Here is a 25995-nt window from a genome sequence, read left to right on the forward strand (position 1 = left end):
TTTACTTCCCAGGACTGCACCTCTAAACAGAGCCAACCTTCACCTGGATGTGTTCTTTGTTATTATCATTTTAAAAATAAAAAAAACCCTTTTGGAAAATTCAGTGTATTTTTGTCACAGTGCAGTCAGTGCTAGGGGTGTGTGGTTATCAAGTTGAGTGTGCGTAGGCTGATGGAGGCGAGGCTGGTCAGACTGAAGAACAGAGGTGTGAAAAGTTGTTAAAAATAAGGCTAGAAAAACACATGTCTTTTCTTACCAAGCCCAACACTGCTTACATTTCTTAAAAAGAACTTAAAGGTCCTGGTAAGTGGTGATGAAGTTTAGATCATCATTGATCCAAATTGATCCTTTTCAGAGAAATGGGTCTGAAACTTAGGCGTTAGCAAAGTATTTCTGGCTTGTAGCTTGTGGGCTATTGCCATTCAAGAAAGCATTAATTATGATCCCATTATGCCAGGTATTTTGCCCAAAGCCATGGATATAAAAATGAATTTTTTTTTTTTTTTCGTCCTTGGGATGATGTAGAGACTGGGAAGAATAATGGAGTTATAATCAAATACTGCGGGACATTTGGTTTTGGAGCTTTGATAAAAATAATTATAAATGGTATCTAATGGGCATAGACAAAGAACACTGATACTTCCAGGGGTTGGTGGGGATGAGGAATGAAATGAAAGATTAGGGCAGGAGGGATTTTGAATGACTTGGAGCAGAAAGTTGCTGAGCATTGAGATACGACACTCTAGGAGAACAGGAAGTAATCTGATGCCATTATAGGAGTGGCTCTCCAAGTGTGGCCCCTGGACCAGCAGTATCAACATCACCTGGAACTTGTTAGAAATGCAAACCCTGTGCCCTAGAACCAGAAACCCCGGAGGTGGGGCCTAACATGATGCGTGCTATGGTTTGAGAACTTCTAGTTTTACATATGGAAGTTCCCAGGCTAGGGGTCCAAATGGAGCTGCAGCTGCTGGCCTGTGCCATGGCCACAGCAATGCAGGATCCAATCTACTTCTGCAACCCATGCCCCAGCTTGCAGCCATGCCGGATCCTTAGCCCACTGAGTGAGACCAGGGATTGAACCCACATCCTCATGGACACCATGTCGGGTTCTTAACCTGCTTAGCCACAACGGGAATGCCAAAGATGGGGTTTCAAACTTGATTTTACCTCAGAATCATCTGGGAGTTTAAAAATATGATGCCTGGGGCCCATTCCAGAGAGTATGACTTACTTGGTCTGAGGAAATTAAATCTTTGAGGGACTGAATAGTTTCCTTTAAGGTCACATAGCTGAAAGGAAGAGATTAATGCCCAGATCAGCCTGATCCAAGACCCATGTTTACCCATTTTGTTGCACAGACCCGCCAAACTGTGTAAGAGCCGAGGTTGACCAGCCTTTCTTGTGGGCACCTGGGATCACTGTAAAAGACCTCTTTTTGTTTATTTCTGTTCCCTTAAAGGAGAGAGTCCTTGAACAATAACGATACTTGCGGATGTGACTTTGAATGTCAAGATTAAGGTATGAGTATATCTTAGCTGTTATGTTACTTTTAAAAATACATTTGCTTGCAAACCCACGAACCACCTAGACTTACTACAGCATTCTCCGATTTTCAGCAAATCCCATAAATGGAAATTTTATCGAGAGCTGAAAAATAGAATTATCCCCCAACAGGGCAATGCTTGCACTTTCTTAAAGGATTCATGACTGGCTTTCAGGGTTTTCAAGGGCAGTGTTTACTCAGATATTCTTTGTGTATTCCTTGTGACCTGTGAGATTTTCAGTGGCATGCAAATGAATACTTGCATGCATAAGAGTTATGCATGATTTCATGGATTTTTCTAAGCAACTATATTATCTGATCTCCCTGCTAGGTGCTTTACATGGATTATCTCATTTAATCTGCATAACCTGCTGTGAGATATGTAATATGATTCTACTCGTTTTACAGATAAGGAAACCGAGGTTTAGGAAAATCCAGTTCCCTTCTACAAAGCTGTGTGGACTTGGATGTAGTAAATTCAGGATTTAATTCAAACAGGTGAAAAACAGAGTGCAGCCTTAAACTGGTTCCATCTCCTTGTCACTTTGAGTAGCTGAGTATCCACAGCTCTCTTTTCAGAAAACAGCTACAAGATTCTTTCTTCCTTATCTATTGCCCCGGGCAACCAGCTACAAGCTGGGCACTGGAGAACTCGATGATCTAGGAGGCACCTTGGATCGTGGACTCTGTTATCACTGAGTTCTGCCTGATGACCTATTTGATACTTGCTTTGCAGTATATTAATCAGAGAGTAGATTGCTTAGAAACTCGAAGAGACGCACAGAAGCAGAAATCCGTCTGACTGCTGCCAAGATGATTTTCTCTGTTTACCTACCTCTGGATGTTTTCTTACAAAAACTCCCATCACTCAGGGCCAACTTGGCATATCTCTGTTTCTCGTCATCTCAAAGAGCCTGACTGATATAATCACAGGAGACTCCAATGAGAGTTAGGTACCTACAGGTGTGGAAAATTAAAAATTTAGCCCTGAACCTCTATATGAGTCAGAGATGATGATATCAGCCTGGATGTGAATATGACTCCACCCCCCATCTTCCAGTCATTTTTCTTGGTACCTGAAATGGCAAAAGAAGGGTGTGAGTCCTTGACCCAGTTATACTGTGGGGCTGCAAAAGGTCACTTAGGCACATTTATTTTTCGCTTCTGTTGAAACTTTGAGTGACCCTGGTATTTAGCATCTATTTCTCTATAGCAACTGAGAAATTGTGGAATCAACAGGATTGCAGAGGAGCAGAGGTTCATACCCAAAAGCCTTTATTAGAAACAGATAATTTACAAATATGCCTCTGTCTTGTAGGTATTTTAGACTAAACTATGATTCTTGAGAAAAACAAATATGATTTTTTTTTCTTTTTTTAAGGCCCACACCTGTGGCATATGGAAGTTCACAGGCTGAATCAGAGCTGCAGCTGTCGGCCTATACCACAGCCACAGCAATCCTGGATCCAAGCCGCACTTGTGACCTATGCTGCAGCTCATGGCAATGCCGGATCCTTAACCCACTAGGTGAGGCCAGGCATAGAATCTGCATCCTCAGGGACATTGCGTCGGGTTCTTAACCTGCTGAGCCACCATGGGAACTCCTGATTTTTTTTTTTTTTTTTTTAGCTAGCACATATTTCTTTTCTATTTGGTATTCCTATCTCAACCTAAGTAACAGCTCACCTATTGTGCCTGATTTGTAAACAGCTGAAACTCTTCTCTGCTCAAATACCTGGGATCATAATTGCTTTCTTTAAAACTTGGCCACAGGCAAAGACTTTGAATAATACATTTTTCATTTAGTGTGCCAAGTCAGGATCTGGGAATACAAGACAGAGTCTGTTTGATTACCACAGTGTTGCACGAAACTGTAATATAACTTCAAACTAACTCTTTTTAAAAGTCAAATGTTTTGTTCTTGTATGTTAATAACCTAACTATTCAAGTCATTAGATTTTTATAATAGTACTTAGAATAATTGGCAGGACATCTGCAGCTCTTTCTCATGGGTGCAGTCTGCTTTGACACCACTATGTTAACGCTGAATACTTTGTGATAATTACCCGAACAAACGTCAGCACTGTTCTCATAATGTATATCCATAGAGAATATTATCCAAAAAAGAGAGCCTAAGTCCACAATTATATAACATTCCTCTTCGTGAGAATGATGTCACAGAATCCGGAGAAGGTCAAAGACTTGAGAAATAGCCTTTTAGAGAGTTCTTAGACTATAAGCATTTATTCAAAAGAACTCAAAGAGTTTTACTATTCAGTAAATCTCAAGAGAAACCTGGCGAGGACGATGGGATTAAGATGGCGGAGTAGAAGGACTGGAGCTCAACCTCTCTCCTAAAAACAACAAAATTCACAACTAAAGGCTGAGCAATCTCCACCCAAATGGACCGGAAACCTTAAAAAAGATACCCTACTCCAGAAGACAAAGAGGAGGCCACATCAAGAGGTAGGAGGGGCGATTTCGCGATCTAAACAACCCCATACCTCCCGGGTGGGAAGCCCCACATCAAACCCTCACGTGTGGGGATGTGGCACTGGGAGAAAGAGCCCTGGGAGCATCTTGCATTGAAGGCCAGTGGGGCTTGTGCACAGGAGCTCCACGGGACTGGGGGAAACGGAGACCCCATCCTTAAAAGGCACACACAGACATTCTCGTGCACTGGGTCCCAGGGCAAAGCAAAGTCTCCATAGGAACCTGGGTCAAACCTGACTGCAGTTCTTGGAGGACATCCTGGGAAAACAGGGGTGAATGTGGCTTGTTGTGATGTTATGGCAGCTGCCCAGCAGCCCTGCGTCGCAGCGTATCAGCTCTGGCGACAGCCCTGTGGCTGGAGGGTACCAGCTCCAGCAGCCCTGTGGCTGCAGCGTATCAGCTCTTTTACCCGGTGAGAAACCAAGCGAACACTCGGAGAATTGAACTCAGGTTTATTAGGCTGGCGGGCTCAGAGGAGATGGCTCTCCAGAGTCTGAGCCCTGAAGAAGGGTTTCACAAGGCGTTTACGGGCTACCACTTCGGGTCCGTGCTTGGCTGGTCGGACAGGAGTGAGGTCAGGCAAGGTAGTCTATGCGGAAGCAAGTTTACAGAAGCAGATGTGTGTGAGAGGGGTGGTGGGGGCAGAAGGGTGGTTGGGGCAGTTGGCTGGACTTTGCTTAGTCATTATGGCTGGGGTCTCTCCTTTCTACATTTTTTTCGCGACATTTTCTTCTGCAGTGAGGGAAGGACATTGAAAGCAAACTCTCGGGAATATTCAGCAGCGTGCCTTTCTCTGGGGGAGGGGAGGGCATTTTGGGAAAATCTGGCCCCACCCATCAGTCAGCTGCTGAGAAGCCCCAGGGCAAACAACAACCCAGGTGGGATCACAGCCCTGCCCCTCAGGAAACAGGCTCCCTAAGACCCTCAGGCACCCAGCTGCCTCAAATCCCCTCCGGAGACTAAGCCCCACCCACCGGAGGGATTAGAATAGGCTCCACCCACCAGTGGGCAGGCATCAGTCCCTCCCATCAGCCTACAGCAAGCCCCCATACCGACTTCAGCGGCAACCAGGGCAGATACCAGAAGTAGGAGAGGCTACAACTCTATTATCTGTAAAAAGATCACCACACCAAAAACCTATGAAAAGACAGAAAACTATAACTCAGATGAGGGAGAAAGGAAAAACCCCAGAGAAACAGCTAAGCCATGAGGAGATTCTCAGCCTCCAGGAAAAAGACTTTAGATTGTTGATGCTGAAGATGATGCAAAACATTGGAAATAAACTGGAGGAAAGGTGGATAACTTACAGGAAACACTGAGTAAAGAGATACAGGATATAAAACTTAAGAAGAGATGCAAAATATGATAAACCTGGCAAGAATATTTTGATAAAAATTCAATCAATTACTTTTCTGAATGATTTTAGGTTACTGTTAGATCAGCATCCATAGGGGAAGATAGAAGTGTTTGTTTATATTTATTCGTGAACTTGTTTTTAAAGATAGATCTGCTTCGTGGAAATGGGCTCACTTTAGAGGCCTCTGTATCCTGGTGAAGCATACAGTCCCTGGCTGTGCAAGCAGAGATTGCTGCTTCTGCTGTAATACTTTGCTTTGGAAAGAGGTCTTGGTCTGTATTTACTTTTCTTCTTGCTACGGGGGGTCGTCTGTTCCTATGACACTGGAGTTTTCCAGATGGATGTGTGTTTGTTACCCTATTGGAAAAGTCTAATTTTATAAATGAAGGAAGTAGCGTAATTGCCAAAGGGTTTTTTTTTTTTTTTCTTATTCCTCTTTACACCCTGATATTAATAAGAGAAATTCTTTGGAATGAGTGTCATCTCTTTATTAATGCAAACCAACATCATCCTTCTCTTTTTTAATAATGTGACCTTATTACAATCAGGCCAATTGTTTTTAAGGTTTTTTGGCTTAAACTGCTAGCTAGGGATAAACTTTTCTTCCTTGCAATGCCTGTAAAGTCCATTCAAGACTGCCTTAGTCATTCCATAAAGGTATTTTACTGAGGGCAGTGCATCCATAATAGACAGAACAAAGACTTTGGTGCCAGATGGTTCCATGGTTGATTCCTGGCTCCACTACTAATCAAAGGGAACCATTGGGTGATTTACTTACTCTTTCTGAATCTCAGTTTTCTCATCTGTAACAGAAGTGATGTCTATCTCATAGAGTTTTGTAAAGATCAGGTGAGATGAAATTTGCTTGGCTGTCAATACATTTTATTTTTTTGTCTTTTTGCCTTCTCTCGAGCCATTCCTGTGGCATACGGAGGTTCCCAGGCTAGGGGTCTAATTGGAGCTGTAGCCACCGGCCTACACCAGAGCCACAGCAACGTGGGATCCGAGCCTTGTCTGCAACCCACACCAGAGCTCATGGCAACGCCACATCCTTAACCCACTAAGCGAGGCCCAGGATCGAACCCACAAACTCATGGTTCCTGGTTGGATTCGTCAACAACCGAGCCACAACAGGAACTCCTGATCTTCTGTTTTCTGTGCCATATATCTTTTTATTTTCTTTTGGTAGAGCTTATTTCCCAGGAATTTATTAAACATGGGTTCATGGAGGTAGCAGTTGATACTTACAACATCTGACACATCTTGTATCCTGCCCTCTCACTAGGTGATCGCTTCATAGATGAAGAATTTTACACTGGAAAAAGCTTCCCTTTAGGAAATGGGCTTAGTGCTAGTCTAGGCCAAATAAAGTTGAGATGACAGAAGTGCTTTTGTGTAACATGGAATCCCAAATCATAGATAAGAATGTTGGAGTAATTTAAATTCACTGGTCCCAAGAAGGCCAGAGACATTACCTTCATTCAACTATTAGATATAAATTACTGAGAAGAGCACAAGAATCCCTGAAAACCCTGTAGATGATAGTCTCTGGAGCCATAGCTGGGGATGGACCTGTCTGAAACTGTCACTGGAATGGGCTCTCCCTGATTTTAGTGCAGATGTTGAGATTCCATGGGAAGAGGGGACAAACAGCATGAATTATATGCCAGAGGCAAGGTGAATATACTCTATTAGCTGGTCAGGCCTACAGGAATCTTTGATGTTGGTTGGCTAAGTGATCATAGAGTCTTCAGATCAAAATAGATGGTCAGGGCACCGAAATCTCACTTAGTCTTTATGAAAACAATATAAGCCCTAAGTTTGCTGAGTAGAAGCATGACTTTCAGCCTTGAGTCATGTCACAGAGCCAAAGCTCCCTGAGTAAAGGAAATGGGTACCCTTGGAAAACATCTTGTGTCAATATCATGCACATGTGTTTATATCTTCCTTCTAGCCTTCCACGGAAAGATCTGTGACTGTCGTGCACCACAGGAAGGTAAAATGTCCAGGCTGTTGGAGGGCAATCGGATGTAGCCTGAGCCCCACACCAATTGTGGGGAACCAAAATGTCACCAGATCATCGGTTAGGTGGATGATGGAAGATAAATGAACTTTTATTTAAAGACCATTCCATGTTGGCCCCATTGAGTCTCCAAGCCTATGCTGTGATTACTTCCTTAGTTTCTGTGTGGATAATTTGATGAAATATATTCAGAAACAGTTTCCCCAGTCTTTCTCTGATACAGGCTGTTAAGACTACTCTAGCAGGGAGAGCAAAGAGGAAGCCTGTGGAGTCCCTAACAAAATAAGTCAAAAGTAATGCCCCATCCTGAGGGACTTTCAGAAATGAGAGCTAACATTAAGAGCTTAGCAGCCGCAAAAGTGATAATTTCTAGGATAACCCCCTTAAACTTACCTGTTTGTTTATGCAGAACATGGATGGGTAGTCTTTAGGGGATGATAATGAATTACAATATTTATAAGCATCTCATGACTCCATGTAGCTGCAATTTGATGTGGTTGTTTTTGGTAGGGCAGACTAACTAACACATATCCAGAAGTTTTTCTTTGCAGCTATCAATATCCACTAGAAGAAATTTGCTTTTACTTGATATTGTAAAGCTTCACTTTTATCCTGGCCAGTCTTCTAATTCTAGGAAGTAATTTAGTCCTTGGGGATTTTTTTTTTTTTTTTGGTCATTTTTAAAGTTTTATTGAAGGATAGTTGATTAACACTATGGTTGTAATTTCTGCTATACAACAAAGTGATTCAGTTATACACACATCCATTCTTTTTCAAATTCTCAGGGATTTTTTTATCCTCTCATCATCCTTTAGGATATTTTTCACAAGGGCCTGTTTTTATCATCTTATCATCTTTTAGCATATATGTGTGTGTATGTATATACATATATAAATGCTTATATATTACATGAATCATGCTGCTAGGGCCATGGAGTCGTACCAACATAGATGTTTTCATTATACCTGCCTTTAAAAGAGGATGGAAGATATTTCACATATTTCACACATATTCAGGGATCTTCTACTTAAAAGTTTAGGGGCCTAGAGTCTGAAGCTTATTGATATATTTCCTTCAAAGTGAGAGTCTATAGGGGTCGTCTGTATCTTATGCTAATAAGGAAAAGATGCCGTAGTTTGTGGATTGATTTGGAGTTTGGATTAATATGTAACACATGTGGATATGTGGCTCAGACACGTTTATCAAGTGAATTGCTTACAAAAGTGTTTACAAATAGTGGGGCCAGCGCAAGAGAAAGCATTCCAGCAGATCTAGGCTGTGGTACAAGCAGTTCTCCCTCTTGGCTCTCACAAAACGATAGATCCGTGCAGCTCGTGACATCTCTGGCAGACCACTGCACTGCAGAAAGCACAGCCCAAATAGGAGAACTACAATAGAGCCCACTAAGGTTCTACTGCAAAGCCTTGTCCTCTTCAGCTGTTTTTAACTTGTTATTGATCTAAGGGAGGGACTGCAAGCAGGTGACGGCCCCCTGAACTCCTAAAATAAACAGTTTCTGTCTTGTTCTCCAAGCATAAAGTCAGGCATGTTGAAGAGTTTCTCCATCCACAAACTGAAGTGGTGAATACAATATCCAGATTTATCAGATTCTGAAAGCACAAGAAAGTTGCATGAGTAAGTGACTAACCTTTAGTGTACTTACTTCTAAGGCTCTGCTTCTGACCCTCCAGGATGGCCTTTGGAGGTGTATGGGGGGGTTCCTATGAACAATTGACTTAAGGGGAGGGGAAATTTGGGTCTGCTTTAAAGATGATAAGTAAATTGTTGGCACTAGATGGCAGAGGGCTAGTTTACAATCCATCTGAGGAACAGTATTGAGGAGAATGGAAAAGTCTTCTGGTGAGAAGAACTACCAGTTTACACCAACTTGTGCATGGTGGCTGATGACTAAATAGGCCAGTAAGGGGTTTAGAAAGGATAGGACAGGAGGGCTAGTGACAGATTGGTTTGGGGAAGAGAAATATGAATGAGCCTCCTGGAATGGGTCCAAATTATGAGAATATTTATGCACTGGGTGAAAAGTCACCAGAAGTACTCTCTGTGAAGAGTCTTTAATCAATAATCAGTTAAATGAGATTACCATGTGAATTCAATCATGTCCTTCCTCACCCAGTTCAAAACTTGTTTAATGGGCTTATGAATGAAGAAGCATCATAACAGACACTGAGGTCATTTATGGACCATCCATAAATTCCCAGAATTCTCCTAACTGCAGCTGATTCCACTACTACTGCAAGTGGGAACCTAGCCTGTCAAAATAGCAACAAAACTTGAGTCTCTGATGTGTTATCATATCCTGAGGAGACTAACCTGCCTTTGGCATGTTGATGAACTATTTTGAAGCATATTCTAAAATATATTCCTGGAAAAATAATTTGGGAAAATATTAAGCTAAGCCAGAATTCAAAGTTTAATTTTGATTCAATAGGGATTCCATAATTACATTTATTTCTTTCCTAATAGGTACAGTTTTGATTATCTCTAGGTGATTGAAAACACATCAGACCAATTAGGAGAAAAATTATCTAAATTTAGAGATAATAACATTATAACTTGTATTATCCAGGGAGGGAAAAATAATTTTATATTTATTTGAAATCATTTGGCTGTTTTTGTTTTACTACACCCAAATTGTTTTGATTTTAATTAATTTGATATTATTTTTGGACTCATAGTCTATTTATTAATGCTGTTCTTTTTCTTTAACCATCTCAGGATTTTTTTTTCTTTACTTTTTAGGGCAGCACCTGAGGCATATGAAAGTTCCCAGGCTAGGGGTTGAATTGGAGCTGCAGCTTCCGGCCTATGCCACAGCCATAGCAATGCCAGATCCGAGCCGTGTCTGTCTGAGCCGTGTCTGTGACCTACACCACGGTTTGAAGCAATGTTGGATTCTTAACCCCTGAGCAAGGCCAGTGATTGAACTCGCATCCTCATGGATACTAGTCAGGTTCGTTAACCACTGAGCCACAATGAGAACTCCTAGATCAGCTTTTTAAATATTGCTATAGGAATTCAGAGAAGGGACGGATCACTTCAGACACCCTGGTATGGAGTGTTGCCACTTTTCAGTGGGAAATCTATCTGGTTCTGAATGTGCTTTTCTGGGGTAGGATGGGTGAATGAGCAGATAGTTATGGGCTAAATTTTAAAACTTCTTGACTGAAAATATACATATCTCGGAAACTTCATTTTTTTTCATTATCAGGGTTAACTAGAAATGTAAAGTGGGCAGTCAGATATGAAAAGTCCTAGCATTTCGGTTGCCATCAATTCAAAGAAAGAGGTGAGATCTGAGTTGTTTAGAAAATGAGAGAAGATTTGAATCTATAGAGAGGAAGATCTCTATAGAGTATCTTGGGCCGGTATAACAAAAAACTTCTGGGGATGCTTATGGTGAAAAGGATAAATATATTACTTGAAGCAGACACATCACACAGGAAGTACTTGACAATAAGGCCAGCAACTTGAGATGTTTGCTGAGGCCAAAGATGAATGGCTTTGAATGCCAAGATTAATTTAAGCTATGGGAATGAAGGATTGTGGATGCTATTTGGAAGAAATAGATAACATAGAAGAAAACTAAAAAGACAAGATAATAAATGACATTGTCTCACAGCTTCCTGACAAATGTACATCACTCTTCAGGTTGCATCACTCTATGGAACCTCCATCCCAACTAAACTTACAAGGTCTGTCACTCAAATATAACTGTCCAAAGCCAGCTTTTTGTAGAGGTGAACATAATGTATGAATTGAGAAATTGTTGTATATGTGACTTTTTTCTTCTATAATGATTCATAGATGTCTGAAACGCCAACATCAGAGGTTCCTTTGGTTCAAAAAGAAAGTCTAGAGGCATTCAAGAAGCATAATCAATTTGGGCATATCCATCTCTGACACCTTAGTGTGAATGCCTTCTCTAGGAACTTTTTCTGAAGGGTAGGGTCAGATGATGTGGCAGAGGAGGCATGGGGCAAAGAGAGGTTGATACAGCACATTGGTGTTAGTTCAGTCTTTTACTAATTCCATATGGGGAAAGACATGAGAAGAGATGCTAGAGTGGAGGAATGAAACATAAAAGACTGTTCTTCTGGTCCCAACCATATCACCTCCACTTTGTCCAGAGCCAGCCCACTCTCTTTCTGCTTTGCCACAACTATCTTGTTGGACACCTATTCTTATTTCCTTAAATATATAGTGGAATCATCATTTGAGGGATGTAGGCATTAAGCCTATCAGACATGGGCTCCCTAAAATGGGGGCCTTGGAAAATTGCCAGAAAGATGAAGAAATTTTTAATTTTATTATCATGTATTTTCTTTCATTTAGTCATCTCTATATAAGGAGGGCCACTGGTAGCATCTTTCCAGCTCCCTGGCCTAAAAGTCACTTTCAGGATAGTGTCTTGAGGGCTTTACGTACATTCTGAATATAGTCTTGATTTCTATTTAAAGATTGACCTTGCTTTTCATTGGGAAAGTGGGGCATCTTGTTTCAAACATGCTTTTCTTGGATAGAACAGAGAGCAAGCAGAGAATTGTGTGTGAGTTCTGAAACTTCTTAACCAAAGATATTTGGAACCTTCAATTTTGAAATATCAGTGTTATTTGGAAACATACAATGGGCACCAAGATATTGAAGTACAAGGATTTCAATTATTATCAATTTTAAAATATAGCTCTTAGTCAAGGTCTGGGATGATTATATAACTATTTAGGAAAAATTACACATGGTCTTATTTTGTCAATTCCTGGTTGTTATGAATTTGATTTTGTCCATGTTTGGTCAAGTTGATTAGTTTCTAAGAATTCTTCGACATTCCAGGCTCATTGTTTATTAGGGTCCTGCCAAGTCACTGAGCACATAAGGCTGCTCGTGACAAAGTGTTTGCTTCAGTATTTAGAATCATATTCTCAAATGGATCAGAAGGACCAGCTGGAAAACATAAGATATCTGGCAGATAACCAGCATGGTTAGTTATATGTGAAAAACAAAGATAAAAGTTTGACCGGGTATAGGATGATCAGCAATGAGGTTGTTAAACTAGCATAAGTATGATTTAAGCAGGGCCCGAATGAAAGGCCTTATCAGATTTCGACAGCCCCAATAATGCAGCATAAAATTAATAAGTATCTATTTAGCTTACAAGCCTGCAGGTCAGTGATTTAGTCTTGGCTCAGCTGGGTCCCTCTTTTGCCTGGGCTCCTTCACATGTCTGGCTATCAGCTGGAGTGCTGGAGCCACTGGGCTACCCCTTGTCTATTATACTCCAACAGGCTAGCCTGGGCAGGTTCTCAGGGCAAAAGCAGAGGAGAGAGAGCAGAAGAAGCAAATGAACATGGCTTGAGGTCAAGGCTCAGAGCTAGCATACTGTTCACTTCTATTATATTTTATTGGCCATAGGAGGTCACAGAGTTAGTCCAGATTCAAGGAATAAGGAGATAGACTTATCTCGACGGAAAAGGTGGCAAAGTAGTGATGAAGTGGATTATTCATTAATGAAATCAATCTACCATCAAACCCTGCACTCCAGGGACTAAAAAGTTCATCCCTAAGCTCCCATGTAGTTACAGGTCCATCTAGATGACTGTGAACTAGAAAGACCCAGACCAGACTGGCCTAAGGACATGAGATTTGACCACAGGTTGTTCTCAGTGCAGAGTGGATAAATACGTATCTTTTTTTGATTTACAGAAGTAACACATAATAACCAGAGATTTATGTATGTGCTCTCATGAAGATGAGAATGCTATAGATTAAATATGTGTGCTTTCCCCCACTTTCTAAGAATTGGTGTAGAGAAAGTAGAGTGAGTGTTGCTGTAGCAAATAAAAATGTGGAAGCAACTTTGAAACTAGGTGCAGGCGTTTCTTGTTTTATTGTAATTTTCTGTATTGTACTTCACAGATACTGTGTTTTTTTACAAATTGAAGGTGTGTGGCAACCTTGTGTTGTCAGATGATGGTTAGCTTTATTTTTTAGCAGTAAAGTATTTGTGAATTAACTTATATACATTTTTTTAGGCATAATGCAGCTGCACACTTAATAGACTACAGAGTCCTCAGGGTATGCCTGACAGGGGTAGAGGCTGGAAGCTTGGAGGTGTATCCTGGGAAAAGCCTACCTTGCCTTGAAAAGACTGGAGCAATTTTGAAGAGAGCTCAGAAAAAAGAGAGCTGTAGAAAAAGCCTCAGTCTTCTTAGAGAACACCTAAGTCATCCCAAATAGAATGTTGATAGAAATATGGATGGTTCCATAACCATCTGACAAGGCTTCAGATAGAAACGTGGAGCGTGTTATTGGAAACAGGAAGAAAGTCCATTTTTGTTACTGAGTGGTGAAGAACTTGACTGGATTGTGTTTGTGACCTAGAGATTTGTGGAGGGTAGAACTTGCGAAGTATGAATTTAGAAATTGACAGAAGGCATTTCTAGGCAAAGTATTGACTCAGTGGCTTGAAACTTCTTGACTGTTCATAGTAAAATGTGAGGCAAGAGAAAGAATTTAAAGATAGAATTGTTTATCAAGAGGGAAGCAGAATTTAAAGGTTGAGAAAATCCTCAGCTTATCCATATGAAGAATGAGAAAACCTGTCACCTTAAAGGGTGTGGCCAATGGACTGTGTGACAAGATTAATCAACCATCTCTGTAGAAACCAGTAGCTATTGCTCAAGACAATGAAAGAATGCAGATCAGGAGCCACTGGTACACTGAGACCTCAGCACCTCCCGCCTCACATCTCAGGCTCAGTCCTGTGCTGCTGCTCCAGTGCCACAGGTCTGACTTCCCCAGGTACTGCTCTGGCAGGCCAGGTGGCATCTCTGAAGCATGCAGGTGACAAACTTTGGCTGTGTCTGTGCTACTGTCTCTGCAGAAGTGCCTAATGCATGAGCTGTGGGGACATGGCTGCCTCCAGCTAGATTTCAAAGGGTGCAAGTCAGAGCCACTGGGCACTGGATTCCATCCCTGAATTGTGGGCAAAGACCTTAGCCTTGGGGGAGAGTCCAAGCAGAGCCAAGCTATCAGGACTGTGTTGCCCAGAGTCTTAGGGGCCAGCCTCTGCTTGGCAAAACTGCCCCTGTGAGTTTGGTGGGCAGAACATTGAGCCAAAGAGGATTGTTCTTGAGCTTTAAGGTCTAACGGAATGTGCTCCATTGAAGGTCTAACTGCTTGGTACAGTCACTCCTTTCTTATTTTTTAATTCCCCCTTTTTTGGAATGGGAATGTCTATCCTGCACCTGTTACACCTTTGTGTTTTGGGCGCAGGTAACACGTTTGATTTCCCAGGTTCACGGTGATAGCAGTTTGCCTCAGGATGAATCATATCTTGAGTATGATTTAGATTTAATCAGAACTCCATCTGCTTTAGACGATGTTTAGATAGGACTTTGGACTTAGATTTTAAAGGTGATGCTGGGATGAGTTAAAACTTTGGGGGCTGTTCAGACAGAATGAATGTATTGTGCACTCATTTGGAGGGGTCAGTGGCAGAATGCTATGAGCTGAATGTTTGTGTCCTCCCTAAATCCGTAAGTTGAGTCCTAATTCTCAATGTGACATGTTTAGAGGTGGGGGGTTTGGGAGGTGATGAGGTCATGAAGGTGAGGCCCTCATGGATGGATTAGTGACCTTATTAAAACGGACCCCAGATGGAGTTCCTGTCATGGCGCAGTGGTTAACGAATCCGACTAGGAACCATGAGGTTGGTGGTTCGATCCCTGGTCTTCCTCAGTGGGTTTCAGATCTGGTGTTGGCCGTAAGCTGTGGTGTAGGTTGCAGACGAGGCTTGGATCCCGCATTGCTGTGGCTATGGTGTAGGCTGGCGGCTACAGCTCCGATTAGACCCCTAGCCTGGGAACCTCCATATACCGAGGGAGCAGCCCTAGAAAAGGCAAAAAGACAAAACAAACAAACAAAAGACTCCAGAGAGTTTCCTTATCTCTTTTACCATGTGAGGCTACAGCAAAAAGATGGAACCAACTCTTATGAACTAGGAAAATGGACTTTCGCTAGACACTGAGTGTTTTGATCTTTGACTTCTCAGCCTCCAGAACCATGAAAAATACATATTTGCTGTTTATAAGTCACTCAGTCTAGGGTATTTTGTTGTGGCAACTTAAGGAAGAGTAATAGATACTTGTTTAAAAATGTTTAAAATTGAGCATCATGAAATACATTGATGTTTTCAAATGGTCTTGTTAAAAAGGAAAAGGGATTGAAAATTGTATGTTCAGAGAAGAGGATCTTCTGGAATGTATAATTATATTATTATTATTATTTATTTATTTATTTTTTTGTCTTTTTGCTATTTCTTGGGCCGCTCCCGTGGCATATGGAGGTTCCCAGGGTAGGGCTTGAATTGGAGCTGTAGCCGCTGGCCTACACCACAGCCACAGCAACACGGAATCAGAGCCACCTCTGGGATCTACACCATAGTTCACTGAAACACTGGATCCTTAACCCACTGAGCAAGGCCAGGGATCAAACTTGCATCCTCATGGATGCTAGTCAGGTTTGTTAACCACTGAGCCACGACGGGAACTCCCTATAATTATATTAGTTTTAAGTAGTGCTTTCTAATCAACCGCACTGGTCAGAAATGCCTTTGTCCTCTGTTGTATTGGTAAAGACGACCAATAAAAATTGCATCAAAATGTTTTTATTGGGATTGTAATGCCAATATATTTTTCAAAAATATTTATTGGCTGTCTTTTATGCACTAAGCAGTACTGGGCATTGAGCATATAAAGTGAAGGGAGAAGACGGGGAGGGGACTTCTCAGTGACACAAATTAACAAAGTCTTGTTTATTTCGGAGGGATATGCTGTTCTCCACTCCTCCTCTCTTCCATTAACCTGTGCTCTCTCGCTGTTAGCATATAGAGTATAATCTCATTATAGTATGTGTGGCATATTACCTCATCTAGCCATGCCAAACACTCAGGAATGGGCTTGTGATTCAGAACAGGCCAATTAATGCTTTTTCCATGTACTTTTCCAGTTGGAGGTAGACCATAAGGTCCCCTGCCACCTCGGTCAGGACCTGTTAGGAGTCACACCCAGAACTTTGAGTGTGTGACCTCTGTCTCACAGAGCGCTGTCTGCAGAAGAGAGCATGGAATTACACTCAAAATGAAGCAGAGATGAGAAATTCTGGGAGGGAGTGTCTTGACAAGCTATGAGGTTTTTGGATTCAAAGGATCTTGAGGCCAGCCCCACCTCTTGCTTTTGTGTTGTTTGTTTACTTCAGCCAAAAAATTTCCCCCTACAATTTCAGGGAAGGTAGTTTGAGTTGATTTTCTTTGCAAACCAAAAGGTTTTGACTAATGGGAACTAGTGTGCAATAGTTTATTTATTATTTATTGTTTATATTATTTCCTTGAAAAATTGTATGGTAGTTTTGACTTTTTTTTTTTTTTTTTTGGCTTTTTAGGGCCGCACCCATGGCATACAGAGGTTCCCAAGCTAGGGGTCTAATTGGAGCTGCAGCTGCCGGCCTACACCAAAGCCACGGAAACACCAGATCTGAACTACATCTGTGACCTACACCACAGCTCACTGCAACACCGGATCCTTAACCCACTGAGCAAGGCCAGGGATTGAACCTGCATCCTCATGGATGCTAGTCAGATTCTTTTCTGCTGAGCCATGACGGGAACTCCAGCAGTTTTTACTTTTGTATTGCTCATTTTTTATTTTTCCCACTGTACAGCAAGGGGATCAAGTTATCCTTACATGTATACATTACAATTACATTTTTTTTCCCCACTCTTTGTTCTGTTGCAACATGAGTATCTAGACAAAGTTCTCAATGCTACTCAGCAGGATCTCCTTGTAAATCTATTCTAAGTTGTGTCTGATAATTTTTAACTTCACAAATGAATGATAACAGAACCCCCCCAAAAGGAAGAATATCATTTCCTAATAGGAAAGGATTTGCAGAATGCATAGTGTTGTTGATGGTGATGATAAGACAAGGAGTAAGAATGATTAGGAGAAAAGGGAGGAAGGAAAAAATTAATAAAAATCTAGCTAAGATCTGTCAGTTTTCTTTCTTTCTTTCTTTCTTTCTTTCTTTCTTTCTTTCTTTCTTTCTTTCTTTCTTTCTTTCTTTCTTTCTTTCTTTCTCCTTTTTCTTTTTTTTTTCTGTACTTTTTAGGGCTGCTTCTGCAGCATATGGAAGTTCCCAGGCTTGAGGTCGAATAGGAACAGTAGCTATTGGCCTATGTCACAGTCATAGCAACACCAGATCCAAACCACGTGTGCAACCTACACCACAACTCACGGCAGTGCCAGATTCTTAACCCCTTAGCTAGGCCAGGGATTGAACCTGCGTCCTCATGGATACTAGTTGGGTTTGTTACCACTGAGCCACCTTGGCAACTCCTCAATTTTCTAACTTTTACTATTAGGCTTTTTTCTAAATACGTTACTTGTATTAGCTTATTTAATCTTACAATATCCCTTTGAGATGTATACTATTTTTATCTCAACTTTAAAGATAACATTGGCACAGATGTTAAATATTTTTCTCAAAGCCACATGGCTAGCAGAGACAAAGAAATAGAGGCAGAGTCAGTATTCACTTTAGTAGGCTTTCAAGTAATATTTGTTGATAGAAAGAAAGAATGAAAGAGACCACCATAAATAATTATACTGCAGTGTGATAGAGGTCACATTTAACCTTTAAAATACCGTTATAAAGAATATATTATTATTATCATCGTCATTTCATACATGTGGAAATTGAAGTTTAGAATTTGACAGTTTAGTCTTCCTGGGCCGTCATCACTCAGCTAAAAAATGGTAGATCTGGGAATATACTCCAGCTGACTTTAAAGTACCCTTGGGTATTTTTGCATAAGGTGAGATCCCAAATTGGAGACTGCCTTTAAGTAAAACTTTAAGACATTTTAGTGCTTTATTCATTTTTGGATCTTTATTCCTACAATTTCCCTATAACTATTTCTTCAAGTTTTGTTAAAGTACTTTAAATCCTTTTCATACATATCGTTTCTGTCCTTTTGCAGGATCTTCATCAAAATCAGAGCAGTCAAACACAATAGTAGACAGCCCTCATTTTAAACCAGATCCCATACAAATTTGCATAAAAGCTTTTTTCTTTTTCTTTCAGGGCCGTACCCGTGCCATATGGAGGTTCCCAGGCTAGGCATCGAATTGGAGCTACAGCTGCCGGCCTACACCACAGCCACAGCAACGCCAGATCTGAGTCTTGTCTGCGACTACACCACAGCTCACGGCAACGCTGGATCCTCAACCCACTGAGCGAGGCCAGGGATCAAACCTGCAAACTCATGGCTCCTAGTTGGATTTGTTTCCACTGTGCCATGACGGGAACTCCCATAAAAACCTTTTGAAAATAATTGTTATTAGTTATCTTTACCAGTACCATGAGGGCATAAGGCATTTTGACCAGTGTGGTGATTAGAAAGCGCTACTTGAAACAGATATAATTATACATTCCAGAAGATGCTGTTCCCCAAAAGCTCATGCACATCTTGAAATTTCAAAAATAAATACATCTATATAGCAAAGAAGACAACCTAGAAACAAAGTCCATCAACCATCTGATCTTGCAAGCTACTACTTTTTTCACTGTCATCTAGTTTCCTACTACATTTATGTGGCTAAATGGTCAAGAACATACGTGTATGGATGGCATATTTTAGGCATCCATTTTTTAGTTCTTCCTTGGCTTAGGAATTGTTTTATACTAACTTCGTACCATTTCATTAAGTTATTTGGCGAATTCTCACACGGCAATACTCTTTGAATACACAAAGCTGTTGTCTTTAGCCAGTATTTCTTTTCTAATACAACATGTAAACAATCTTCATTTTTGGCTCTTTGAACAGTGCTATTACAAATTGCAGCTTGTGTTTCAGATTCTTTTCCCCAAATAAATCTTTGAGAATAAATCAGGGTGCTATTTCCCAAGCTTATATCATACAACCCTGACATTTGAGTTGTTGCAAAAATATCTTGGAAATATTTCCAGTGTCTTTTGAGTCAAAGTTTCATAACTTAATCCCTACATGGGCAATTGCAGACTTCCTTGCATCTTTTCCCAATTACACCTCTACAAAAAAAAGGTTTTAAGGTTCTCTGGTCTGTTGTTTGATGTCAAAAAAGAGAAGGAAGCAGACATGTTCTCAGAATTGAAGATGGAAATACTCTGTGGAATAGTTTGATCATTGTCTGCCTAAGGAGCTATCTTTTTCTCTTCATGGTCTTTTAGGAAGTTGCTGAATATCGGATTGCGCTGGAGGGAGCTTCTTCTTCCCCTTTTTCATCACTGCATTTCCTTCTCTTCCCTATTAAGCATTAAATTCTCTGCTCTTAGGAATTGCCATTTTGGAGTTCCCGTCGTGGCGCAGTGGTTAACGAATCCGACTAGGAACCATGAGGTTGCAGGTTCGGTCCCTGCCCTTGCTCAGTGGGTTAACTATCCGGCGTTGCCGTGAGCTGTGGTGTAGGTTGCAGACGCGGCTCGGATCCCTCGTTGCTGTGGCTCTGGCGTGGGCCGGTGGCTACAGCTCCAATTCGACCCCTAGCCTGGGAACCTCCACGTGCCGTGGGAGCGGCCCAAAGAAATAGCAAAAAGACAAAAAAAAAAAAAAGGAATTGCCACTTCTCCCTCTTTTCACATCTGAAATCAGAATAATTTGGGAACCGGTATTTGCTTTGACTCCATTCTATGTTTTACTCATCTTACCTTGCTTCATCCAGATTTTTTAGTGCCAACATTTTTTCCTGCTTTGCCGACTCCTGCCCAGTCTTCTGTCATTAATGTAGGGCTTTTCTTGTTCATTCTCTTCCTTGGCATTTTTCTTTAGAATCATCATAGGATACATTTGAACTACAAAGCAATTATTATTCTCATATTAGGCATTATATATAAAGAAACTGAAGGACAGCGGCCTGGGTATGTCACCGAACATGACCGACAGATCCAGGTTCAGAGATTAAAGTGTAGGCTCAACTCTTAGACTAAGACTGTCCCATCTAGAATGCCATTTCCCAATTTATGAAAGTGTGAGCATGACTTTTTTTCCCCTTTTATGGCCAGGCCGGTGGCATATGGAAGTTCCCAGGCTAACAGTCAAATCAGAGCTGCACTGCCAGTCGACGTAACAGCTTGCAGCAGTTCCGGATCCTTAACCCACTGAGTGAGACCAGGGATCAAACCCACATCCTCATGGACACTATGTCAGGTTCTTAACCCACTGAGCCACAACAGGAACTCCTAAACATGATATTTTGAGCCCCAGCTTTAATTTATTTTATCTTTAAATAAATTCATAACAGTGACTTCCAACCTTATAATTTAGTAAGGTGTTAAATTTTTTTTTCGGGGATTCCCATTTTTAAGTACTATTTCCCACATGATACTTCTCTGAAGAAGGCAAAAAAAAAAAATAAAATAAAAAGGCAATGTGTATTGGATCAGACTTGCTTGACTCAGTATTTTTCTGCAAATTAGATAGATGAGGTGAATAATTTCAAAGCATCTTTTTAAAGAAGTAGTGTACCACAACCGATTGTGTGTCCTCAAGTATACAATCATCCTAGAGTGCTCCCAATTTGGTGGATTTTGTCCTTTCACTGATCAGAATTTTTTTTTTCTGGAAAAAAAATTCTGGAACGATTTCTTCTGATGCTAAAGAAATCTTGAAGGCTTATCATTGTATTTTGATGAAATTAGAAGCCTACTGATTTGTTCAGAAAAATCATAGATAAGTTTAAAAATAGTACATACTTGGTTAATAGACTGCACCAAGGAAAGAGCATATGGTTATATTAGTGGGTTTTGTAGGGCTGCAAGTGTGGCATATGGAAGTTTGAGCAGGCTAGGGGTTGAAGCAGAGCTACAGCTGCCAGCCTACACCACACCATAGCCACAGCAACATGGGATCCAAGCCATGTCTGCGACATACACCTCAGCTCCCAGCAACGCCAGATCCTTGACTATTAGTGGGTTCTATGAATAGCACTCATGTATCACTCTTTTCCATTTAATAGGAGTTGTAGTTTCTGTACATGCCCATCCATCCTGAACCAGGCTTATTTTGAGCAGTATGTTTCCCCATTTGTAGAATATAAAGACCTATGAAACCATGGGGAAAAAGGAATTGCATACGATTTCAGTCAGCTAATTCTTAACATATTCCTGATGATTGATTTCCAAACTCATTAAACTATCTGGACAGAATATGATTATTGATGACCTATATCTTGGGTTGAATTTCTTATTTTAACCAAAAAATGTGATTCTCCCTTTTCTCTCGAACCATTGCAAGGAAGGTACCATTGAAAGTATAAAGGGGGATGTTTTTTAAATCAGCTCTTTCTCTTTACTTGAATATAATCAAACTTATAAATATCAAAATAGTGATTTATTTGAGGTTGTGAAATTGGTGGACATTGAAAAAAAACTTTCCTGCCTTACTGGTGGAAATCCAGGTGGCTGGTTTCCCCTGTCTCACAGCCCCTTTAAGACCATTAGTCCCTTTCTCCTTTTCTAAGATATTTTGGCACCAGCATACCTAATTCAGCTCAAGTGCAAAAATTAAGTGGATTTTTTAGCTAATCTAGCTAAATGTTCTAGCCAATACTCATTGACTAATTTTTCTGTGATCTTGGCAAACTTTTCAAGTAACAGAATCATACATTCTGGGTAATTCTTATGGTCCTGTGTTTATAATATAGATAAATAGCAATGAAGTTTTGAAAAGGACAGACCTGAATTTAAATCCCACCTCCAGCACTTATGAATTAGGTGGCTTTAGGTGGGATTGATAGTTAATTTTATGTTGACTTAACTGGGTCATGGAGCACCTGTATATTTGGTCAAATACTGTTCTGGATGTTTCTGAGAGAGTGTTTTATGAATGAGTTTGACATTCAGATCAATAGATTGAGTAAAGCAGATTGCCCTCTCCAGTGTGGGTGGGCCTCATCCAATCAGTTGAAGGCCTGAAAAGAACAAAAAGGCTGATCTTTCCCTGAATAGGAAGGACTTCCTCCTGTCTCACTATCTTGGAGCTGGGACATTGATTTTTCTTTCCTGCTTTCAGACTTCAAAAGAAACACTGACATTTCCTGGATCTTCAGCCTGCCAATCTTGGATCAGAACTATACTATTGGCTCTCTTGGGTCTCCAACTGACTACAGATCCTGGGACTTGTCAACCTTCATAATCATGTGAGTTAATTCCTTATGGCAAAACTCTTTCCATATATATTTTATATTTGTTCTGTTTCTTTGGAGAACTCTAATACAGCAGGTTACTCAATTTTTTGCAACATTGGTTTTATTACATGTGAAATATGAATAGTATTACCCATTTTACAAGGTTGCTGGAAAGGTTTATGAGATCAAGAGAGCAAAGCATCTTGCACAAAATAGGTGTTTATAAAATGGTAACTGTTGTTATTATAATCATTATTTTTCAGAGCACAGAGCCTTTCTAATCTTAAAGGAGACAGTTACAATTAGTCCAGATTTTTAAACATTTTTTCTAAGCTTTTCTTCCAAAGGCTATTAACTTCCTTTTGATTTCCGGCCAAGTAGTCTTTGTATTCCAGTGTCATCTCTGTCAAAATTCCTGGTTGAAAACTTTTTTTTTTTTGCTTTTTAGGGCATATGGAAGTTCCCAGGCTAGGGGTCAAATTGGAGCTACAGCTACAGACCTATGTCACAGCCACAGCAACGTGGGATCCAAGCTGTTTCTGCAACCTACACCATAGCTCATGGCAACGTTGGATCCTTAACCCACTGAGCAAGGCCAGGGATCAGACCCACATCCTCATGGATCCTAGTCAGGTTCGTTAACTGATGAGCCATGAAGGGAACTCCCCCAGTTGAAAACTTTTTAATAAAATTCCTAACTCAGCAAAGCAGCTAATGATCCATTCATAATATTTTTTTTTCTTTTGCTTTTTTTTAGTGCCACACCCTCTACATATGGAAGTTCCCAGGTTAGGGGTCAAATCAGAGCTGCAGCTGCTGGCCTACACAACAACCATAGCAACACAGAATCTGAGCCGTGTCTGTGACCTACACCGCAGCTCATGGTAATGCCAGATCACTAACCCACTGAGGAAGGCCAGGGATCGAACCCGCATCTCATGGATACTAGTTGGATTCGTTTCCCCTGAGCCACAATGGGAACTCCCAATCATAATAATTTTGATTTCCATTTTCTGTGTCCTCAGTCTCCAACTTCTTTTGACTCTATTACTCAGGATTGAGGCTGACCTTGGGTTGACCTCCATGTGACACAGATTCCTTAGGTCTGGACAGTGAAAGAAATTGTCATGAGAATGTGGGCCTTTCATGCCTGAAGTCAAGGTCTAGGAGTGTGGTTGGAAGATGTAGGCTGGGTTGGGGAATTTTAAGTCGGCTGAATCATGTCAAATACTCAGTGTAGTGTTTGCTCTACAAATCCTTCTGAGGTGTGTGCTTTTTCTCCCTCATTTTTCCTTTTCTCCATTTTCTGACCGCTGCTCCCTTCACCTTCCAGAAATACATATACCGCTTTCTATTCTCCCACCTTCCTCTCATCTGCCTTGATTTGTGTGTATGTGCAACAACATTGGACTTATGAATTAGGACTGGCCACATACCTCTCTGCTTCCATTTACTCAACTTTAGGGTAGTTCTCATAACACTTCTTCCTGGGTTGTGGGGAAAATTAAATAACACAATGCATCCAAAATATCTTGTATCCTGCTTAGTACACAGTAAATGTACCAGGAGTGGTAATTATTGCTATTATGTGACTCAGTTAGAATAGGTTATGAGTTCCAGAGTGAGTATACAGAGGGGAGATGTAGGGCAATGCAACCTTGTCAAAGGAATGTTGGCAAAAAAATATAGGAGAAGTAGAAGCTACTTTCATATATAAAAATGTGTATTGTCTAAGTATATACATTTAGTAGTATATATTATACACATTTTAATATATTCATCAATCTTTACATTTTAGCAGTGTAGACTAGTATATATGATAGTAATAGTATGTTAGTACAATAGTATATATAATAGTATATATAAGTAGTATAATTTATATATATTCTTCAAGTATATTATATATTAAATATTATAGTCACTATACTTTAAGTATATTACATATACTTAAAGAAAAAACAAAAGTCAAAGATTAAACCGTCTGACCAGATAGATACAGCAGGTAAGAAAAAGTACCGGAGGTGGTTTGTAGGGGTCCAGAATGTTGAGAAGGAAGCAGAGAAAAATCCTAGTCCAGGTAGACAGCAGCATATGGCATGGGCACAGTCTGGGAAGATGACAGGCTGGCAGCCTCACAGGTTGTCACAGCCAGGTGTGAGGTGATGTCTTGTGGTTTTGATTTGCATCGCCACAATGACGAATGATGTCAAGCACCTCTTCATGTACCTGTTGGACACTCGTTGGTCCTCTTTGGAAAAATATCTGTCCAGTTCCTCTGCCCATTTAAAAAATTGGATCGTTTGCTTTTTCATTATTGAGTTTATGAGTTCTGGAAATATTTTAGATGTTAACTTCTTTTCAGATACGTGATTTACAAATATTTTCATAGGTCATCTTTTTATGTGTCGATTGTTTCTTTTGCCATGCAGAAGTTTTTTTAGGCTGACGTAGTCCCACTTGTTGATTTTTGCTTTTGTTGGTGTGCTTTTTGGTGTCATATCCCAAACATTGCCGAGACCCATGTCAAAGAACTTTCTTCTGTTTTCTTCTATGGTTTCAGGTCTTATGTTTAAGTCTTTAATCCATTTTGAGTTATTTTGTGAGTGGTATGAGATAGAAATTCAATTTCATTTTTCTGCATGTGGTCATCCAGCTTCCTCGGCACCATTTGTTGAAGGACTATGCTTTTCTCAATGAATATTCTTGGTTACCCTGTCAAATATTAGTTAGATATTGGTCAAAAGGTATACACTTGAAGTTAGAAGATGAATAAATCCTGGAGATCTACTGCACAACATGTGATTACAGTTAACAACAATGAAGTATATCCTTCAAAGTTGCCATCAGACTAGCTTATAAATGTTCTCACTACAGAAAAAATTACGTGACATGATGGAGGTGTTAGTTAATGCCATTGTAGTAATCATATTGTAAAAATAAATGCATCAACTCAACACACTGTACACCTTAAACATCCCAATGTTACATGGCAATTATATCTCAACAGAAAAAAGCTGCACAGCTGAAGGATATAAGACCATGGGTGCTCAGGCACTGACTACTTGTCCTCTTCCTTGGTGGCAACACCCACTTAACGAGAATGGATAGGGTGGCCTGCTATGTGTGGGGACCAACCAGTTTTTTTTCCTGGATCACACAGCTAGCCAGAGAATTCACATTTGTTCCGAGAAGTTTCAGACACCAGCTGCTCTGCAAAGCAAGCTTTTCACCACATCTCACATTCCTCTAGCACATGCTTTCTGAGAAATCTTCAGGAAAGAGGAAATACTTAAGCTAATTTTTGAAAGGCACGCTCAGAAAAGGGCTCTAAATAGGAGAG

At 40.6% G+C, this 25995-nt stretch overlaps 1 protein-coding gene across 1 annotated transcript in view; it reads left to right on the forward strand.

The window, feature by feature from the left end:
* The window catches only part of LOC125113254 (uncharacterized), a 103209-nt gene extending 80537 nt beyond the window's left edge, over window positions 1-22672 (forward strand). The window contains exon 4 of the mRNA XM_047755819.1: window positions 22541-22672. The gene's annotated coding sequence lies outside the window, so the exon portion shown is untranslated. The remainder of the gene's footprint in view (window positions 1-22540) is intronic.
* The last annotated feature ends 3323 nt before the right edge of the window (window positions 22673-25995 follow it).

Source organism: Phacochoerus africanus, chromosome 13, assembly GCF_016906955.1.
Source record: "Phacochoerus africanus isolate WHEZ1 chromosome 13, ROS_Pafr_v1, whole genome shotgun sequence".
NCBI lineage: Eukaryota > Metazoa > Chordata > Mammalia > Artiodactyla > Suidae > Phacochoerus > Phacochoerus africanus.